The sequence below is a fragment of the Magnolia sinica genome, chromosome 5 (genome assembly GCF_029962835.1).
Source record: "Magnolia sinica isolate HGM2019 chromosome 5, MsV1, whole genome shotgun sequence".
Lineage (NCBI taxonomy): Eukaryota > Viridiplantae > Streptophyta > Magnoliopsida > Magnoliales > Magnoliaceae > Magnolia > Magnolia sinica.
Window position 1 is genome coordinate 57,973,032 of NC_080577.1, and position 21,953 is coordinate 57,994,984.

Here is a 21,953-nt window from a genome sequence, read left to right on the forward strand (position 1 = left end):
AATTAGTGACCCAAGTTCTTCAAATCAAATGGAGCAAGTCTATCACCACTCTTAGGAGTGGAAAGACAATTGCCTAGTCTATTCTGGTAAGGGCTGAAAAGCCTTAGGACCTGAAAGAAATTGAGAATGATATACCTAGCAATTCCCCATATGGGTTGGAGCAGGAACCTCAAAGTAAGCTGATTGCGTCATTCCCCCAACGGTTGATTGCACCAAAACCTCTTTCTAACTCTCAGGATATTCTAGAGGTGCTTAAACAAGTGAAGGTCAACATCGCTCTATTGGATGCCATTAAACAAATCCCTTCATATGCCAAATTTCTGAAAGATCTATGCACTACAAAAAGACAGCAAAACATACAAAAGAAAATCTTTTGACAAAAAAAGTGAGTGTCATCCTCAAACAAGATGTGCCATAAAAATACAAAGATCCCAGTAGCCCAACCATCACTTGTGTAACTGGGAATTACCAGATTGAGCATGCACTTCTTAACTTGGGGGCGAGTGTAAATCTGATTCCTTACTCGGTCTACGAACGACTGGGTCTTAGTGAATTAAAACCCACCCGGACCACGTTACAACTTACTAATCGATCAGTTCGTGTACCGAGAGGGATGATCGAGGATGTGTTGGTCCAGGTTGATAAATTCTACTACCCAGTAGATTTTATTGTTCTGGATACTCAACCCATTGTGGATGTGAGCACTTAGATACCCATCCATCTTGGTCACCCATTCGTTGCTATATCAAATCCTATCATTAATTGTAGGAATGAGATTATGAATCTATTTTTCAAAAATATGACATTAGATCTCAACATCATTTTCAATATGAGCAAACAGTCAGAGGATGATGACGATACCCACGACATTAACATGATCAATTCTTTCGTGGAAGATAGAGCACTTTTGACTCTATACACTGACACTCTAGAGACGTGTTTGGCTGACTCGCCTGATTTAGATGATGACACGAGATGGATGTCATTCTTGATGTTACGCCGGTACTTGAAGTTAACCGGTGGAGGCCACAATTTGAAGAATTATCCCAAACTAATGTAGCGCCTCTACCGTCTAGCCTCAAAGCGTCGAAGCTTGACCTAAAACCTTTGCCCTCTAATCTTAAATATGTCTATTTAGGTCAAGATGAGACATACCCGGTGGTGATTTCTTCCCACCTTGAGCAAGAACGGGAGAGTATGCTTATCTCTACTCTCATTGAGTATAAAAGACCCCTTGGATGGTCAATTGAAGACCTCAAGGGAATTGACCATTTGATTTGTACTCAACGCATTCATCTTGAGGATAATGCGAAGACCTCCCGACAACCACAACGCCGATTAAATCCAAACATGAAGGAAGTGGTTAAGGCCGAGGTACTTAAGTTGTTGGATGTGGGTATCATATACCTCATATCCGATAGCCAATGGGTGAGTCCAACTCAGGTGGTTCCTAAGAAGTCCGGAATCACCATCGTAGCCAATGCCGACAATGAACTCGTGCCAACTAGAGTTACTACTGGTTGGATACTGTACATTGACTACGGAGTTGAATACCATCACGAGGAAGGGCCACTTTTCTTTGCCCTTCCTTGATCAAATCTTGGAAAGGCTAGCTGGTCACTCTTACTATTGCTTCCTTGATGATATTCGGGCTACAATCAGATAGAGATAGCCCTTGAAGATCAAGAAAAGACCACATTCACAAGCCCCTTTGGCACCTTTGCTTACCGAAGGATGCCATTTGGACTGTATAATGCCCCCACCACTTTTCAGCGATGCATGTTGAGTATATTTTTTGACATGGTGGGGCAATATTTAAAGGTCTTCATAGACGACTTCTCTGTCTTTAGTCCATCCTTCAGCGAGTGTTTGGAAAATCTGAAAAATGTGCTGAAGCGATGTGAGGAAAAGAATTTGGTACTAAATTGGGAGAAGTGTCATTTCATGGTTCGTAAGGGAATTGTTCTTGGACATATCATCTCTTTCAAGGGAATTGAGGTAGATAAGGCTAAAATTGATCTTATCTCTAACCTACCTCCACCCAAGAGCATACGAGACATGCGATCCTTCTTAAGACACGCCGGATTTTATAGACGATTCATAAAGAATTTAGTCACCTCTCTCATCCTTTATGCAATCTGCTTCAAAAGGATGTACCATACGAGTAGACTGAGCAATGCCAAGAAGCTTTTACTAAGATCAAAGGCATGTTAACTACCCTACCCATCATGCAACCACCTGATTGGAACATCCCTTTTGAGATCATGTGCGACGCATTTGACTATACTATTGGGGCAGTGTTAGGCCAGAGAAAAGACAAGAAGCCGTAAGTTATTCATTATGCAAGTAGAACTCTAAACTCTGCCCAAATGAACTACTCTACTACGGATAAGGAACTCTTGGTTGTAGTGTTCGCTTTGGACAAATTTAGGTCCTACTTGATTGGATCTAAGATCATCATCTACACGGATCATGCGACGTTCAAGTATCTTCTTTCTAAGAACGATGCTAAGCCCCACTTGATAAGATAGATCATTCTACTCCAAGAATTTGATTTAGAAATAAAAGACAAAAAAGGATTAGAAAACGTAGTGGCTGACCATCTTTCAAGGCTTGATCTTCCCAATCCCCTTGAGATGACACCCATTAATGACATGTTCCCTAATGAACAACTGTTCAAACTCTTCCACTTACCTTGGTTTGCTGATATTGCTAATTATCTTGCCACAGGTGTCACGCCAACACATTGGACTGCGCAAGATAAGAAAAAAATTCTTCGCCGAGGTTCATAAGTTCTTCTGTGATGACCCATATTTATTTAAATATTGCCCATACCAAATTCTAAGGAGATGTGTGTCAAACAATGAACACCAAAGTGTCATCTCCTTTTATCACTCTCAGGCATGTGGTGGTCACTTTTCTGCTACAAAGACCACAGCCAAAATCATACAGTGCAACTTCTATTAGCCCACTATGTTCAAGGACACTCATGAGTTCTGCAAAGCTTGTGAGCTTTGTCAGAAATTGGGAGGATTTGACTGTTAGGGTATCGATTTCATGGGACCATTCCCCCAATCCTTTGGAAATTTATACATTTTACTAGCAGTAGACGATGTCGCTAAATGGGTTAAAGTGATCCCGTGCCGGAACAATGACAATCGAACGGTCATTAGATTCTTAAAAGAAAAAATTATTTCCCGGTTCGGAACCCCTCGGGCCATCATTAGTGATGGATGTTCACACTTCTGTAATAGGCCATTTGAAAGCTTCATGAAGAAATATGGCATCTCTCATAAGGTGAGCACTCCATACCACCCACAGACAAGTGGGCAAGCTGAGATTTCCAACGGGGAAATTAAACACATTCTGGAGAAAACGGTTAACCCTGATCACAAGGATTGGTCAATCCGCTTGACCAATGCTTTATGGGCCTACCGTACTGCCTTCAAGACCTCAATTGGAATGTCTCCCTTTAGACTCATCTATGGGAAAGCTTACCACTTACCTGTGGAATTGGAACATAGAGCCTACTGGGCTATCAAAAATCTAAACTTCAATATGGACAACGCTGGTTCACTGCGTAAACTACAGTTGAATGAACTTGAGGAAATCCGAAACGACGCATACGAGAACTCGAGAATTTACAAGGACATGATGAAGGTTTTCCACGACGGGAACATCCTTCGGAAATCATTCATAACCGGTCAAAAAGTCCTTCTGTACAATTCTCGGTTACACCCTTTTCCGGGTAAACTCCGATCTCAATGGACCAACCCTTTCACTGTTACTAATGTCTATCCACATTAGGCCGTTGTGATAAAGAATCCCACTAATAACCATATTTTTAAAGTAAATGGACATCGTTTAAAGCCATTTGTTGAGAAATTTGACTCAGAGGACATGTCCTTGCCTCTGACTAATCCTGTGTACGAGGATTGATCTCCTAGTCTGATGGAGGTGTAGTAGCTTTATTGCTTTCGTAGGATTTAGGATTAGGATAGTTTGTTTTCGATTTGTTTGAGTCTTTGTGCTAACCCATCTTCACATTGAGAACCTTGGAAAAGCTTCAATCCCCTTTCTTCAGGTACTACCTTTCCATCACTTCTCATTTCTTTTCATTGTCTCATATGCATTGCATGCTCATATCTTTTACATTGAGGACATTGTAGGTTTTAGGTTGGGGGTGTGGATTAGGTAAACTAATCAGTGTTTTCTTAGTTTTGAGCAAAAATTGTGAAAATTTTTAAATTTTCAATTTAAAAACATGTTTGGGAAATGATAATTTGTGGAATTAAGAATGCTTTGAGAATGATGATAAGATGGAGATTGAACTTTGAATTGTTGGAGTTTGATCAACCGAGTAAACTATCGTCTAAATTCTTGCATTTAATTGATTAAGAGGAAGTTTGTATATCATGTTAATCTAAGTCATAAGACACGTTCAATTTACTTTCTGTGAATAGTACTAGAATTTCTTATTGTTAGTATGTACGTCATTGAAAGATATTGAGAATTAAGTATGGAGAATTTTATCCACCTTAAAAGATGAAAAGAACTAGTTAAAAAACAGTGAGATCGATAAAAAAGGTCATGTATGGTGAAAAGACTGGAAAAGAATGAAAATAATGTAAAGTCTGAAAAGAATGAATAAAAAGAGACCATCGATATAAAATCAAAAACTGGAAAAAGAAGGAAAAGGGGATAAGTTTGGAATTAGCACTTGATTATTCAACTAATCATGAGGTGATGAGCATAGCTAACATTATGAAATAATAGTACTTTTATGGAAAGTAAATTGAAATTCACTAATCACATTGGAAAATTTTGATATATGAACTTTTGCTCTTAAATGATTGATGAAGAATCTATTTGATTGATTGCTCGTTTGATTCGACTCTAGGTTTACAAATTTTCACTCTCGCTTCTTTAGATTATACTCATTCATACTTGTTTACACAAAGGATTGTTTTCTTGAAGAACTTTGAACATTGAGAATTGAAGATCACTTCACACGTGTTTTGCTCGGGACTAGCAAAATGCTGGTTTGCGGGTGTGTTGAGTGTGAAATATTACATATTTCCCCTTATTTATACCTCAGTTTTATAAACGTGATAGTGCTTAATCAATTTAATTATGCATGCTTTCATGTGCGAGGTGATTTCGAGAGCTTAAGGTGAAATTGATGCCAAAAGGAAAATTTATGCTCAAAAGATTACTAAATGAAGATTTAAAGATTTGGATATTTGAAAGTCATTAATGAAGAATTCACATGTCAAAGATCCAAGAAAGCCAAGTGAGGAACGAAGAGAATCAAAGATTTGAAGTGAAGAAAAGGAATCCTGAAATTGTCCTGAAAACAAACATATTCCTGAAATTATCCTGAAAAAGCATATTCTAAAACTCGGAGTCTATTTTAGCTGCGCAGAGTGAAGTTTAATTTAACAAACTGCGAAAAGTGCGTAAATTTGAGGCGGTTTCTAGATTTTTCCAACTATGTGCGAAAGTTGGAGTTCCACAACTATGAATAGGACTCTCAAGGATGATCCAAAGTATCTTCTAGGGTTTGGAAAGGTCTCAAGGAGCATAGCACAAGGGTGGAGGAGCCGCCAAAGAGTTTTTCTTTTTCTCTAGTTTATTTTTCATGCTTTGTTTAAGAGATTTGGTTTCAATCATGTCTATGGTTGGCTAAACCTCTTAGCTAGGACTAAGAGATGAAGCTTATAGCATGTTGGGATGTTTATTTTACTTTGATTCTTATTCTTATTGAACTTCATTGGTTTCTAGTTTGATATTAAAGGAATATTTTCAGTTTTCTATGATTTATTGTGACTCTAATTACAATAGATGATGTGATAGCTTTGGATATCTTCTTTTCTTGTTTTGAGATAGTAAGATTGGTAAATCCCATGGTTCACCATTGTCTCCTGGGCATGGTAGGGTGATGGAATCCCTTCCAATCTTCACAATTCTCCTCCATTGAGAATTAGGTCAATGAAAAGTTTAGATTTGATTTAAATTGCTTTATCTTCCAATTGGATAGGATAGGACTCCGATTCCAATTGTGATTATTGAATCAAGCAAGGTAACATCTTAATAGCTACAAGTGGATCCTTGGCACCCAAGTTCCCAACTTTAATTGATAGTTTAAACATTATTCACAATTACTCTCTTTTATTCCAGAATTCAGATTTAGATCTTCTTCTAGTTCTAGTTCTAGTTCTTTTCAGCATACGTACAAGTTTAGTCCCTATGGATTCGACCTCGTTCTCACGAGTTATTACTACATCACGACCCTACAGTTGGGGTTGTGAACATTAAACCAATTTTCCCACCCTGGAAGTGGTTTCGCCCGCAATCTTGGTGTTTTTAATGTGTTGGCCGCATAAGGAACGATTCCGGATCTGATGAGAATGTTCTCCCGGACAAATTGGGAAGAATGGATCAAAGGGTTGCAGTGCTTCGGCCGAAATCTCTGGAAAGAATGAAGGGCAAAGGTAGAAGGTGTCCTCATGTATCAGAGATTTGAAGATTATTTCCTTGGAACACTTCCATGCAAACAGATCCATTATCGCCATTATGTCTTTTTTTATCAAAGGATGGTTTGGACGATGAGGAAGCCATTGTTAAGTGATGAGAGTAGCAGAGATTTCGGAAGAAGTGAGATGCAAAGAGACGGATTTTGGAATCATAATGAATTCAAATGCGAAATTGCATATAAATAGACGAGCGGAAAGCAGCATTTATTGTGAAATCATGCCTATTTCGGCAGAACGGCTCTTTGAGACACGTGTTGGTTCAAGACTATCCGACGCTTCGGATCGACGCGACCGGTAATGATGATAACGATTGAAAGCGGTTGACATTTGGGTAACACGTGTGGGCATTTATGATAGCACTAGTAAAACCTCAACCGTCGTTGTCACTTTCTTCGAAAGAACAGCGACGAGGGGGGCAATGTTTGTACCCTATCCAACTGTATCCTGTTTTCAGCCAATCAGGGGCTGAATACGTGTATTTTGTATGAATGCGCGTGCTTCAGCTGCGGAATTTTCTGCAGATATGTACAGTTGCATTTCAGAAATAGAGCCATAACGTATCAATAGCATTAAAGCGGTTGAGGAAAGTGAGATCGAGTGATAAGTGGTCAACGATCAAGTTCGCATGATCGCTAAACAGGTGGCTGAAGATCAAAGGGAGAAAGAACGTGAGAAGCATCCAGAATCAGAAAAATGGAGAAACGATTATGATAACCGTCGGAATGTGGAAAGGATCTAGCGCTATGGATTAGTCTTATAAATAGAAGATCAAAGCAAGCATGAAAAATCGTCTCACACGAACCAAACCAATCAGAAAACCAAATTTTATCTTTCAATTGTCTTTCAGATTATCTCGTTAAATTTAAATTCCATAGTGTAATCATCTTCTTTTCTTATTATAATCATTTACTTTCACATTTGCCATTTACATTCCTTAGCTTAATTCGTAGTGTTAATGCAGTAGTTGATAATTATAGTTGTAATTGGAGCATCCTTTAACAGTCGATAGCGATCGATTGTAAGTTGTTCTTTCTTATTCCACTTTATCTGCATTAAAAAAGGTCATTTCGTATGAAAGGCAAAGAAGTAACCCATCATCAAAGGACGAACCCCACCCTCTAACTATCGCCTGATTAATTTACACATTAAGCGAGTGGCTGAATAGGTGACAGATCTCCTCAAATCTCAGTCATACTCTGTGTCTGCTTACTTCGGTGCTCGGGGGTCATTGTTTTCGGTTTGAATTGGAACTGCAATCCCAATTGTTGAAGCATAAATTTGAGAGAAAGAAGAAGATAGAAGTCGATGTTGTTTGGTTGCGCGGCGCGCAACAACATGATCAATAGTATTCCATTGCCCGACGCGCAATGGAAATATCTTGCCCGCGCAATAAAATTTGCCACTCACGCAACAATGTTGTACTGCGCAAATATGGAGGTTCGCACGTGTGAATGCCTATAAATACCCTCCCCCTACTCTCTTCATTTGGATCATTCAGAGATTTTCGGAGCAAACAAAAAGGAAGCATCTTCAGAGTTTGTAAGGTACAGAGGATGACGTGTTGCGCGGTGCACAATGGGTTGTCCGCGCAACAGGAGGTTTGGGACTCATTTCATAGCGCGCAACAGGAGTACTGTGCGCACAGTAACCTGTTGGTTATGGATTATGTCGTCAGAATGCTATAGAATCTTAATTCATGCAAAAGGAGAAAGGTTACTTAAAGAGTTAACAGGATCGATCAAGATAACATCATTTCCACACAATGGCTTCTCTGATCAGAAAGATCATATCGCGATCCAAAATGCTGCCAAAATTGATATTTGAACATATCTGATTCTTGTATTCCGTAGTTATTCACTTTATATTGGAATCAAGGGAGACATGAGGATGTAAATGAATTCAGAATGAATAAAATACTTTGTGATGATTGTTCTCTTATTCTTTCTTTGTTATTATTGAATAAGATAATCCCTCAAACAAAATACATTCATTTCTTGTCGAAACACCAATTTCGGCACGCCCACACACCACCCGTGCCGAAGAAGGATCGCAAACAGCAACGAACAAAAGGGAGGATGTCTTCTTTTGCGAACGCATATTTTTTACAGTCCTTATATCATCTAGATCTTTTATCTGTCATCTTGATCATAAAAAAATCCCCATTTTCTCTATTACAGTCTCTGTCTACTTTGATGGTCCTTTCTTTTCCTTTCTTTTCCATTGGCATTGGCTGATGTTTCCTTAAGATTCCATCATAACGGCTTTGAGTGAGAAGCGAGCATTTCCTTAGCCATCTTTTCGAGAGTACATGCCTTTGTAACGAGATCACAAAAAGTTTGTATTTCTACACTAATCAAGCCAAATACCATTTTCGGTTTCATGCAGCCCAAGCATAGCTTAACCTGTTCTGATTCTCTTGTAAGTTGTCGATAAGATGCCCCCAAAGTTTTCCACCGATTGATAAATCTTTCGATCGGTTCATTTTCCTTAAAGGATGACCGAAATTGTTGTAAGTATGGTTGAGACTTGTAAAGAAGTTCATTGTGGGCAAAAGTTTTCTTGCCGTGATGGCTTTCCCTTCACGTTTCTGGACTTTTGATGGATCTATGGTGGGTATTTGCACTATCATAGTTGGTAGCATGCGGCGTCTCTCTTTGATTCTCGTTACCATGTGAAGGACCTCTCCTTTGTGACACTCTCAGAGCTTCTTCCTGTATTGTCGTGGAATCTCGCCTTTGTAAGGGGATGGCTCTCTTTTCTCCTAAATGTAATATGGTCATCGTTGTTTCACGCACATCTTCTAATGGGGACCCAGTTGACCCTATCAATGACTCGATAGTAGTTATATCGCGATTATCATGAATTGGGTATGAGCAATTCACGTCCCACACAGACATCATATTTGTCGTCATTTTTTTACCTCGTTCTGTCTTTTTCTATCACTATCTCACCCTGATTCATCATTCTCTGAAGTATATTTTTTATCGTGAAACAGTTTTCAGTCAGATGTCCCAGTATGCGGTGATAGTGACAATAATTCTTTTCTTTCGACTTCCCTGCCTCTTTCGGACGCCTTGATTGGAGTAATTCGATCATCTTTACGGTTAATAATTTGTTCATCATGGGGAGTACGTCTTTTTTTTCAAACGTGTATCCCTCGTGGTCATCGTACTGCCTGGGTCGTTTGTCGGCCATTCAACCTCTATAATGATCTTTATCTTCTCTCATGTCTGTCCTTTGACAACCGTGAGGGTCCTCCCTCCTCTTTTTCTGGTTGGCTAAATTCGCCGCTACTCAACTTGACCCCTGTCTTACAGTTTCAATCTGGAAAGCGGGCATCTTCCTGGTCATGGCTTCGAGTACATGAGCTTTCATGGCAAGGTCGTGGAAAGTTCATATGTCGGCGCTTCTCAGGCCGAACGTGACTCCTGTTTCCATGGAATTCAAACACATTTTTACCTGTTCCTTTTCCCCGGGGAGGTTCCAGCATGATGCCCCCAGAGTCTTCCATTGGTCAACAAATTTCTCTACCGGTTCACCTTCCCGTTGCCGCATGGAGACCAGCTCGATGATACTGACATCCCTATCTGATGAGAAGAAATTAGCCATAAAGGTATTCGGCATTTGGTCCCATGTAAGTATAGACTCCGGTGTCAGGCTATAATACCATCTGAACTGCAAGATATTCCATATTGGTAACGGTGGTCGTAACGGTCACCAACATTACCGATACGAGTATCGGCCGTAACGGCAGATATGGGAGCGTAACGACCGTTACGACCTCCGTAATAATTGAAAATTTTTTTGCCCAAAAAATTCTGAGAAAAATATCTAGCAATCCAGAATAATGTAAATATTCTAGATATATATTCATTTTTTGTTTTGAACATATTTATGGTAGTGTAACAGTCCACTCTTTGGTTGTCTAGTGAATTTGTGAACATGATTATGTCTCTAATGTTTGCACATCACAATCAAGCACTAGAACTAGAAATCAGAAAAAGGCAAAAATACTACTTTTTCAGCTTTTATTTTTTTTTAAATGGCCCTTAGAGCTTCTATTCACTCAAATCACTTCAATCGACGGTTTTAATATTAAAAACTATAGTAAAAGTGGTCGAAATCTATTATAAAATGACTTGGGGGAGTTTTTGGAATGAGAAAGGCGAAAATATAAGAAGAAAAATTGATTTAAATAGGAAAAAACAAAGTGGCCGTTTTTCAACTGTTATGGGAGTAACAATCGTTATGCCTCATAACGGCCTTTACGGCCATCATAACGGCTGATACAGTCCTAAAAAACCAACTACCCCGTTTTAACCCCGTATCGTGTCGGTCATGGCCATTACCTATATGTATCGGCCTTTACGGGTGTATCGTAACGGACACGGAACACCTTGATTTGAAGGCTTTTCCTGTTAGTAATGACCCGAACAGTCGCAAGCAATACTGTAGGATTGTAGAGAAGTTGCCCATCGTCATAATAAAGTGCATCAAGTGCTCTTCTGGTGATCTGTCCCCGTTAAACTTCTTGAAGTCCAGATATTTGAAGTTCATTGGGAATGGCACATCTTCGACTTCGTGAGGGTATGGCGTTCTAAAATGGAACCTCCCGGGGTGTTCTCGCTCTCTTTCAGCTTCGGCCACTACCTATCGTATTTCATCTTGTGTTATCGTGTGAACAGCGGGTGTTGATCCATGTGATCATGCCCTTGGTAGTTGCAAGCCCTCTGCTTGTTGTTCATTGCCGTTTACCGCAACCATCATGGGAGGAGCAACGACTCGGGCTACGTTATGAGCCAATGTAGCCAATGCTTCTCTGAGACTCCTGCATTCTTCCATGAGAGCAATTTGTACATGAACCATTTCAGTTAAACGTTTGTTTGTAGACGGTGGGTGATTCTGGCTTGTCCTTGCCATGTAAACGGCTACTTCCCCACTTCCAGATTGGTCGGTTGTCAGAGGGGATGGAGGGTACGGTGCTGCATGAGAATTCAGAAAAAAGGAACCTTTGTTAAACCCATTAGCACTCTCGCACGAAAGGTGACCTAGGCGAGGGAATATCTAGGGTAAGTGTTCGTAATGGCATAGTTGCAACAGATCCTGGCGACGACAGTTTTTTCATCAAGGGAGCCTTCCCCTTTTCTCTACTACTCTCTAGATGCTTCCCACGTTCCGATTCCTCTACGGGGGCGAAACGATGATACGGGGGCGTAACGACCCGTAATGGCGCAAAAAATTTTTTTTGCCAAAAAAATATGAAAAAATATGAATTAAATCGAGAATATTCTAAGCATTCCAAATATGCATTCATTTATAAATTGAAACACGTTTATGGTGGTGTAACGGTCCACTCTTTGGTGAGAAGTTGTATCGGACTGTCTGATGAATTTATGAACCAGATAACCTGAATTTGACTACAAAATTCATATATTTAATTTTCTAACTACCTCCTATCAATGATAGATATATTAGAATGAATGTAAAATGAAAATATCTTACATTAGGTGTTTGCAATTATTTTTGAGGAATTTCTCGAACATACCTGTGCAGTGTGCACGTGACTGTGATAGTGTGATTCCTGTCTATGACCTGTCATCCTCAAGTCAAGAATATTAAAAAAAAATAATTAGTAGTGTCTGATATACTCCCCTGCAACTTGATTAAGGATTACTTGATTGGTTGTCAGGGGAGCTATTTTAAATACAAGTTCGGCAGTGTCAAGTGTGTGCATGGCTTCTTGCAATAATACTGTTGTGAGCTGTCTGCTGCAAATACTTACCTTAACATAAATATATACCCACAATCACAAGTCACCACCAAAATAAAAATCTACTTTTTTGTGATTGCTCGACCTCCACATCATCGTCATCGTTACCATCAGGCTGTGGCTGTCCAATAAGTATAGGTGCTGCGTATCCATAATATCCAGTACCAGAAGGAAATACTAGATCAACGAAACTAGAGGATGACTGATCCTGACTAGGCAACAACTCTGACCCGGAGTAAGGATATCCACCAGTGCCCGTCGAATAGCCATACTGGTGCCCATACTCAGGCTGTTGAGAATCTTGAGATTGAGAGTGCGTCTGCTGTGATGAATAACTTGGATTTGGATCTCGATATCTAAATCATATGGATATTGATTGAGAGGGCTACTCCATCATGAATGTGATGGAACAGGCTCAGTATAACCATCATAATTCAATTGACCATAAGAATATACATCATAATAACCAAGACCATGAGCCTGCTGATGTTCCGGACCTCCCGGACCCGGTGCACCACTAGATGTACCCACCTCCTGCTGGCTGTATCGTGACTCGGTACACTCATAAGTCCGACCTCGTATACCACCTTGTCGATGTTCATCGACATCATGATCTGTAGACGGCTGTATAGGGCGCTGAGCAACACCAGAAGTGCCATCACCAGGGGCAGGGAGGTCTTCGTCATCATACGACACGGTCATGCTACCACTGCTCGTACTCTTTTGTTGATCTTGAACCGTATCCGTACGTGGCATAAACGCTGCCCCTCTTACTGGGTCCAACACATCTGCACGACTCTCTTGTTGCGCTCTACGTATTTCTGGGTCATCAATTTCTAATTCTTCACTATCCTCTTCAATTTGTTTTTTCCTTATTTCCAACCAAGGTAGAAGTGGGTCATCCTCATCATAAATATTGTCCAAGTATATTGGACAGTAGTCTCCGTCATCAGCAGCTGTAATGCTCCTATAATGTCGTCGCATTCTTAGTTTTATATTGTAGTGCATGAAGACAAGTCTATCTAATGTTCTAGTCTGCAATCTATTCCTATTCTTTGAATGAATGAGCGCAAAACAACTCCAATTCCTTTCGCAGCTAGAGGAAGATGTTGTCTGGCTTAAAACTTTTACTATAATTTTTTGGAGAGCCTTCGTACTCTCTCAGAAATTAATCCACCATTCGGCCGGTTGCAATCTAGATACTGCATGCTGTGCAAGAGCATCTCCAAAGCTACCAAGGCGATTTCCAAATGTATCTAATTCATTCAATGCCTTTATTTGCAGATCTAAGTCAGGCTTTAATCTCTTTATCACATTTTTTAGCCCGACACGAACTTCATCATCCGCAACAAATGATTGGGCATATCTATACCTAGGATTTAGGTAATAACCTGCTGCATGAAGAACGTGATGGAGTTGTTTTGTCCATCTCTTGTCGATCATCTTCCAATAAGTCTCCCAACTTCTACAATCACGTTGAATTGTAAACTTTGCCTTATCCATGGCATCATATAGGAAGCCCATGGTAGGTGCTTTATCAGATTCAACAAGACGGAGTACCCTCATTAGTGGCTCCATCACCTTTAGGATCGCCTTGACCTTCTTCCAATATTTGTTGTCCCGTATGGTGTTCACAACTTCGACCAGTGTCCCTGATGTCTTCTTCCCATGTTTTGTGTTGAGCCATTTTCGGGAAGCGAACATCTCACTCAACTCTTCCTTATGCTGGAATAAACTCTCTAATGCTATAAAGTTTGTTGCGAATCTAGTCGCCGCAGGCCTCAACAACTCTCGTCCTTTCGTGAACCTTCTCATTATTGCAACTACTTGATTATGGTTGTAAATAAACGTCGTCACTTCCCTTGCCCTTTCGACCATTTCCTTAACATTCTTCTTCTTCCCAATATCTTCCAATATAAGATCAATACAATGGGCAGCACATGGTGACCAAAAAAGATATTTTCTCTTATCCATCAACATATGTCCTGCAAGCTTATATGTTGCTTCATTATCTGTCACAATCTGCACTATATTCTCCTCTCCAATCTCGTCCACAATTTTATCCATTAGTCCATCAATATAAGTAGAATTTTTTGTTGCCTCTGAGGCATCAATTGACTTGTGGTATATAGTTCCTAAGTGGCAGTATACCATGAAGTTGATCATGCTGCGTCTGGTTGGGCCAGTCCAACCATCACACATGATTGTGCATCCTCTGGCTTGCCATACAGGTTTAAAGGTAGCCACATATGCTTTCACATTCACATACTCTGCATCTGTCCATTTCCCCCTAATCTCCTTAGCCATTGGAGCTTTTATTACTTCACCTGCTTCTACTGCTGCATCAATTACCACCTGCCAATATGGAGAATTGGCTGCGTTAGGAGGTATGTTAGCATGTATAAATAACTTTGCTGCTGCTCTACCTAATTTCTCAACGGAAGTTCTACTCCACATTTGTTTTATCTTCTTTTGTTTAGTTGATTCTTTCCTAAATAGGATTGGATCAATAGAGGGTCTCCTAGGCTCATTTACTTCTTCATCCAAATGTATAGGGGCATCACGTGAAGATGTCTGTCGTCGGCTTCCAAACATACGTTGTAACCCACCAAACCTACCCCCCCCCCCCAACCCCCACCTGCAGAAGCAGTTGCACTTCCAGTTGCACTCCCACTCCCACTGCCCCCCCCTGTATCACGCACTGACCCATGCGTGCCAAACATGCAGTGACGTTCTTCCTCTTCACGAGCTAGACGCAAGCTCTCTCTCCTACCTATAGTAAATTCTCGATCTAAATCTTCGTCAGAATCAATAATATCTTCATCACGAATGCTAATATATTCAGGACCAAACACTTCCTGTCGAGCTGCATCCAAAATATCATCTTTCTTCTTTTGTACAGCAGCATGTTTACCCTTCGACTCATCCAGACTAGCTTGCATTAAAAGCATTATCTCTTTCGGTACTCTACTACATGGCGCAACTTAACCCTTTCGATGTGTCAAATGTTGTTTGAGACGGGTAATTCCACTAGTCACTAGTCTATCACAATACTTACACTTCATTTGGTGCCTAGTACCACCAACCCTCTCACAATGTTGTCATCCAATATCATCACTTACTTGTTGTTGGCCAGACCCAGACATTTCTTTAGGTTTAGGTAGATACTAGATAATTAGATATGAGTATGAGTGTATGACCTATGTTAATAAAGATGATTTTATATTCTAACTAAACCCTAAAAAGCTCCAAGGCAAAACCTGTCCAATATAAGCAAATAAAAACATAAAGTCACTAATTCGAAAATAAAAAAAAATTATAAAATGACACCCCAAATCTGTAAAATATACATTAACATGTTCTACTATAATTAACACATCACATGGCATGATTAAAACAGTAAAACAATCGTTAAAAAATTATTTTTCGAATTTTTTAAAAAAAGGGCCATAATTAATGCGTAAATAGAAAAAAATATTAAAAAATTATAAAATGGCACCCCAAATCTGTAAAATGCACATTAACATGTTCTACTATGATTAACACATCATATGGCATGATTAAAATAGCAAAAAAACCATTAAAAATTGATTTTTCAAATTTAAAAAAATGGCCAAAATTCATGTGTAAATAGAAAAAAATATAAAAAAATATATAAAATGGCACCCAAAATCTGTAAAATGCACATTAACATATTCTACTATGATTAACACATCATATGGCATGATTAAAACAGCAATACAACCATTAAAAATTGATTTTTCAAATTTAAAAAAAAATGGCCAAAATTCATGCGTAAATAGAAAAAAATACTTAAAAAATATAAAATGGCCCCAAATCTATAAAATGCACATTAACATGTTCTACTATGATTAACACATCATATGGCATGATTAAAACAGCAAAAAAATCATTAAAAATTGATTTTTTGAATTTTTAAAAAAAGGGGCAAAATTCATGCGTAAATAGAAAAAAATATTTAAAAAATATAAAATGGTACCCCAAATATGTAAAATGCACATTAACATGTTCTAATATGACTAACACATCATATGGCATGATTAAAACAGCAAAAAAATCATTAAAAATTGATTTTCTGAATTTTTAAAAAAAGGGGCAAAATTCATGCGTAAATAGAAAAAAATATTTAAAAAATATAAAATGGCACCCCAAATCTGTAAAATGCACATTAACATGTTCTAATATGATTAACACATCATATGGAATGATTAAAACAACAAAACAACCATTATAAATTGATTTTTCGAATTAAAAAAAAAAGGGTCAAAATTCATACGTAAATCGAAAAAAATATTAAAAAAATATTAAATGGCACCCCAAATCTGTAAAATGCATATTAACATGTTCTACTATGATTAACACATCATATGAGATGATTAAAATAACAAAACATATTAAAAAAAATATAAATACTTATTTTTGATAAATTTCTGAAAAATGGCCCACCAAGCTTTGATTCAACAAAATCCGCAATATAATGTGTTTTTTTCTCAAATATCCAGCCAAGGTTGGTCGAAATTAGTAGTAGAAGGAGTGAAAAATAGTTTGGAAGGAAGAAGTTTTAAAAAAACAGCAAAAACGGACCTTAAAATATAAAAAAAAATGTTACCGTTTTCTAATCGTTACAGCCAGCCGTTACGGGCCAGTAACGGCCGTTACGCCCGTAACGGGCCCGTATCGGCCGATATGGGCACAAAAAATCGTAACAGCCGATACGGCCTCGAAACGAGTAACGGTTCCCACCGTTATCGTTACGTATCGGCCGATAAGTAACCGATTTGGCACACCCTGCTACATATTTACGCCACACGCTATAGAGGGCTGAGCGCTACGCATCACGCTACCGCTATTTAAAACACTGGCTGTGAATCACTAGAGCTTTTGCTCTGTCAAATTATCACATCAAGGCAAGCATTGTCACATATCAAACAACCCTAATCTAATTGTGCAATGTGGAGCTAGGAGTTTCACATGTTCAATTGTGGTTTTATGTAAAATTGCAGCTGATACACATGCCTCCAAAAATTTAGTATACTACCCAATAAATTGATGATAGACACGTTGTTAGCAAACCTACTTCACGATGCTGATTAAATCCACTTCATTTTGCTCATTAGGAGATCAAGTTACACCTAGTGACTGCTACCTCTTAGCATCACATATAATTCACATACCTGAAAACTCAGTTGATGCAGGATGATGGAAACTATCCTAGGATGCATGATAAGAGATCAATTACACATTAATTTCAACAATCAACATGTAAAATCAAGCATATCCTCATAATATATTCAAAATTTAGATTTATAACATGAAGATCCTAGGTTTTCACATACATGGTGTACGAAAATATAAAATAGTTCAATAGTGGCCCGGTTGGAAGTAGGGACTTCCAATCTAGCGTAGGCATGTTTCACACTCAAGGGAATGACTAGTAGGTGTTATGATTAAGGTTAGTAAGGGAAAAATCTGAAATATGGAGAATTAGGGTTCATGGGAATTAGGGATTTTAGAATTAGGGTTTTTGGAAATTGGAGAAAATAAGAAGTTAAAAATCTAGGGTTTAGAAGGTTGTAATGGAAGGGAAAAGAGGAAGATATTAGATGAAAAGAATACCTTTCGAAGAAGAAGAGGAAGGATATACCTTGGAATCCACCACCAAGCAAGCTTCTACCCTTCCACAATTCAATTGGAATGAAGGATTTCTTTTAATTAAAAAAAAAAACTCTTAGAAAATAAGGAGAAAAATTCCTTCACACAAGAGAGCTTCACTCTTCTTCTTTTTTTCTTCTCAATAACACCACTAGGGTTGGAACTCCAACAACACCCCCCCCCCCCCCTTGTGCTTTTATCATTAAAAATTTGAAATTAAAATCCAGCATAATTACAACTATGCCACTCACTTAAGTAAAGTGGCCCATCGTCCAAAATAAGAAAACTAAAACATTTTTTTTTTTAAAACTCACACACACACACCCACATAGTAATGGGATTTCACCACTTATGGGTACTCGAACCTTTGACCAGGTGTTGAAACTCCTTAGAGTCTACCACCGGAGCAAGAGTAAGAAAACTAAAACATATATTATCAATCTCAACCATCAAATAACTCCTAAAAATAACAAAAATCATAAAGAAAGCAAGATCAGATTTCAAGGGGCCCAGATCTAAAAGATCTAGTGGCCTAATGGCCTGATCGACAAGATCCAATGGTCGGATCGATACGAAATAGAAACCCTATGACAAAAAATAGTCTCCTCAGCAGCCCACATGCATCATCCCAAAGCGGGGTCTTCCTGATGCACGTCCAATGCATGTGGGGTCTTCAAAATGGCCTGGCGGGCCCCATCTAGAACTCGTCTCCCATCCACAAAGAAAGTTAGGCTCATGTGAGTGATCATCTCCGTTTCTGGTACACCTGAGTAGGTCCTCTAATGTCCCCATCAATTCCCCTCAGCTGAGAAGATTTCACCTCTGGTGAAATAAAGCTATAGTGATGCTCAAGGAGGTCCAAGTCTTGTCGTTGAAGCTCTGACTCTGTGATCCATGTATTGTCTGATTTTGGTCTGCCCTTCCACTAGACGAGGTACTCTTGGTAACCACCATGTCGTGTGGAAATCGCTTCTTCATCTAAGATATCCTCAATCTCATCTCTTCTAATAGGTACGGATGGTACGGATGGTAAAGGTTGAGAAGAGGGGTCAGGTAATGGCCATGAGTTTTGGGACAGGTCAGGGGTATCATCATCAAAGTTCATGTGAGGGTTAGGGGAATGTCCATGAAACGGTACAAGATCTTCCACATTAAATGTGGAACTTATACCCATGTTAGGTGGAAGATCTATCAAGTAAGCATTCAAACCTAGTCTTTTCAAAATTTTATATGGTCCACTGCTACGGGCTTATAATTTTTTTATGGTTCTCTGTGGAAACCTTTTTGGACATTTTAATCATGACTTCACCCATAACAAACTCTTTAAACCTATGGTGTAAGTCAGCAATCATTTTGTATATTTCATTACTTATATTGATTCTTTTTTCTAATCTCCACATGCAGGTCATGCGGATGTTGTGTAGATGCATATGCAAACTTTGAAGGCCTATAGAACACAGACATTGGTATGCAATCTATAGGGGTCCTAGGTTCATCTACTTGTCTTTCCAAATCCACTTCCTCTCCAGGACTCATTTGATCGTGATGAAGGTTTGGTAGAGTCAATGCGTGAATGTCCCCGCACGAGTGTAAATTCGTCCGGTATGCCTTCTGGAATAACAACACTGGACTCCTCCAATACCGGACTCACCTCATATGGTAACTCTACACTACTCTCAAGTGTAACCTTAGGTCGCGTCTCCATAATAACCTTAGGTGTGACCTCACTTGCCACGTGAGCATACAATGTCAAATCAATTTTAGTCTCGCTTTCAGACTGTTTAGCATTAACTATAGGAAGAGACTCAAGCTGAAGTTTCGTCACATCTTCAGGACCACGTCTTGACATCCTCCTTTTTAGGGATGCTTTTGGGTGGGAGAGACTTCAAGACAATCCTTTTGCCTCCATACAGAAACGAACACGTATTTGAGCGACCGAATAGTGTTGCGTCCATGTCATACAACCAAGGCCTGCCCAAAATGATGTGGCCTATATCCATAGGCAAAACATCACACTACAATGTGTCTGTATAGGAACAAAACTGGATGGGAATGGGACAACACTGAGAAACCAAAATTGAAGATGCAGCAACCCATGAGACTCGATTGGGCTGAGGGTGAGGAACAACTAGCATACCTAAGCGGTCCACGGTGCAAGCAAATACCACATTATGCAACTGCCACTATCAATGATCACCTTGTAGTTTTTGTCACCACACTTGGCATAAGTGTGGAAAATTAAATCCATGCACCAATCATCACTTTCTACAATTTGGCTTAAGGCGCGGCTAATAATTGCAAGTGGCACGGTCTCAACTTGATCCCCGACTTGTGATTAGACATCTTCCCGAGTGTCAGGGTTTGCCTAAAGGGAGGCTTCAAGCCGATTGACACGCGCATTGATCACGGTCAATTGAGTTGTAGTGGTCCTATTGTGTGCTTCAATAGTCATCAGACGGTTGTTGATAGCATTAAGGGCCTTGTCAATCTGCTCTAGATTCATAGTGGAATGTAGGCCAAAAACCACGTCCTGAACGAGTAAGCATACACAAGGACACTTTAAAGGAACCCTAGGTCCTAAGACAATATGATGACAGTGATAGTACTAACTTAGAGATCACACTAGACACACTAACTAAAAAAAAAAATCACCAAGTCGCTATCCTCAAATATTATGTTGAAAATTCTGCAGAGTAGTAATCTAAGGGTGTCAAATTGAAAATTCAGCAATGTGATACCCTGAGATTTCTATGCTGAAAATTTAGCAATGGTATAAGTGGAAACGCTAGCTGAAAATTCAGCAATATGGTACTAAAAAAAAAAAAAAAATCAGCAATATGATCCTATATGCAATGAATATTCTACTAACCCTAAATGTGACTCTAACCTAACACAACATAAAAATCCTATGCTAAACCTATGCTTTGATACCAAATTTGATGCAAGATGATGGAAACTATCCTAGGATGCATGATAAGAGATCAATTGCACGTTAATTTCAGCAATCAACATGTAAAATCAAGCATATCCTCATAATATATTCAAAAATTCAGATTTATAACATGAAGATCCTAGGTTTTCACATACACGGTGTACGAAAATATAAAATAGTTCAAGAGTTGCCCAGTTGGAAGTAGGGACTTCCAATCTAGCGTAGGCATGTTTCACACTCAAGGGAATGACTAGTAGGTTTTATTATTAGAGTTATAAAGGGAAAAATCTGAAATATGGAAAATTAGGGTTCATGGGAATTGGGGATTTTGAAATTAGGGTTTTTGGAAATTGGGGAAAATAAGAAGTTGAAGATCTAGGGTTTAGAAAGTTATAATGAAAGGGAAAAGAGGAAGATATTAGATGAAGAGAATACCTTTTGAAGAAGAAGAAAAGGAATGATGTACCTTGGAATTCACCACCAAACAAGCTTCTACCTTTGCGCAATTCAATTGGAAATTTTAAAATTTAAAATAAAATTAAATTAAATTAAAAAAAAACTAGAAAATAAGGAGAAAAATTCCTTCACACAAGAGAGCTCCACTCTCCTTTTTTTTTTTCTTAATAACACCACTAGGGTTGCCCCCCCCCCCCCCCCCCATGCTTTTATAATTAAAAATTCAGAATTAAAATCCAGCATAATTACAACTATGCCACTCACTTAGGGCATGTTTGGGGCATGGTATTAGATGGGCTTAGGTGGGATGGAATTGCATCTGGTCCTGTGCCAATTCCACTCCATGTTTGGGAAGAATGGAAAAGCTTGGAATTAGATCATATGGAATTGCATTGGGTTCTGTGCCAATTTCACTCAATATTAGCAAGTTGTGTAGGTCCCACCATGATGTGTGGGCTATATCCACACCGTCCACCCATTTTTCGAGATCATTTTAGAGCATGGGCCAAAAAATCAAGCAGATCTAAAGCCCAAGTAGACCCCACCATAGAAAGCAACGGGGATTGAATACTTACCGTTGAAAACT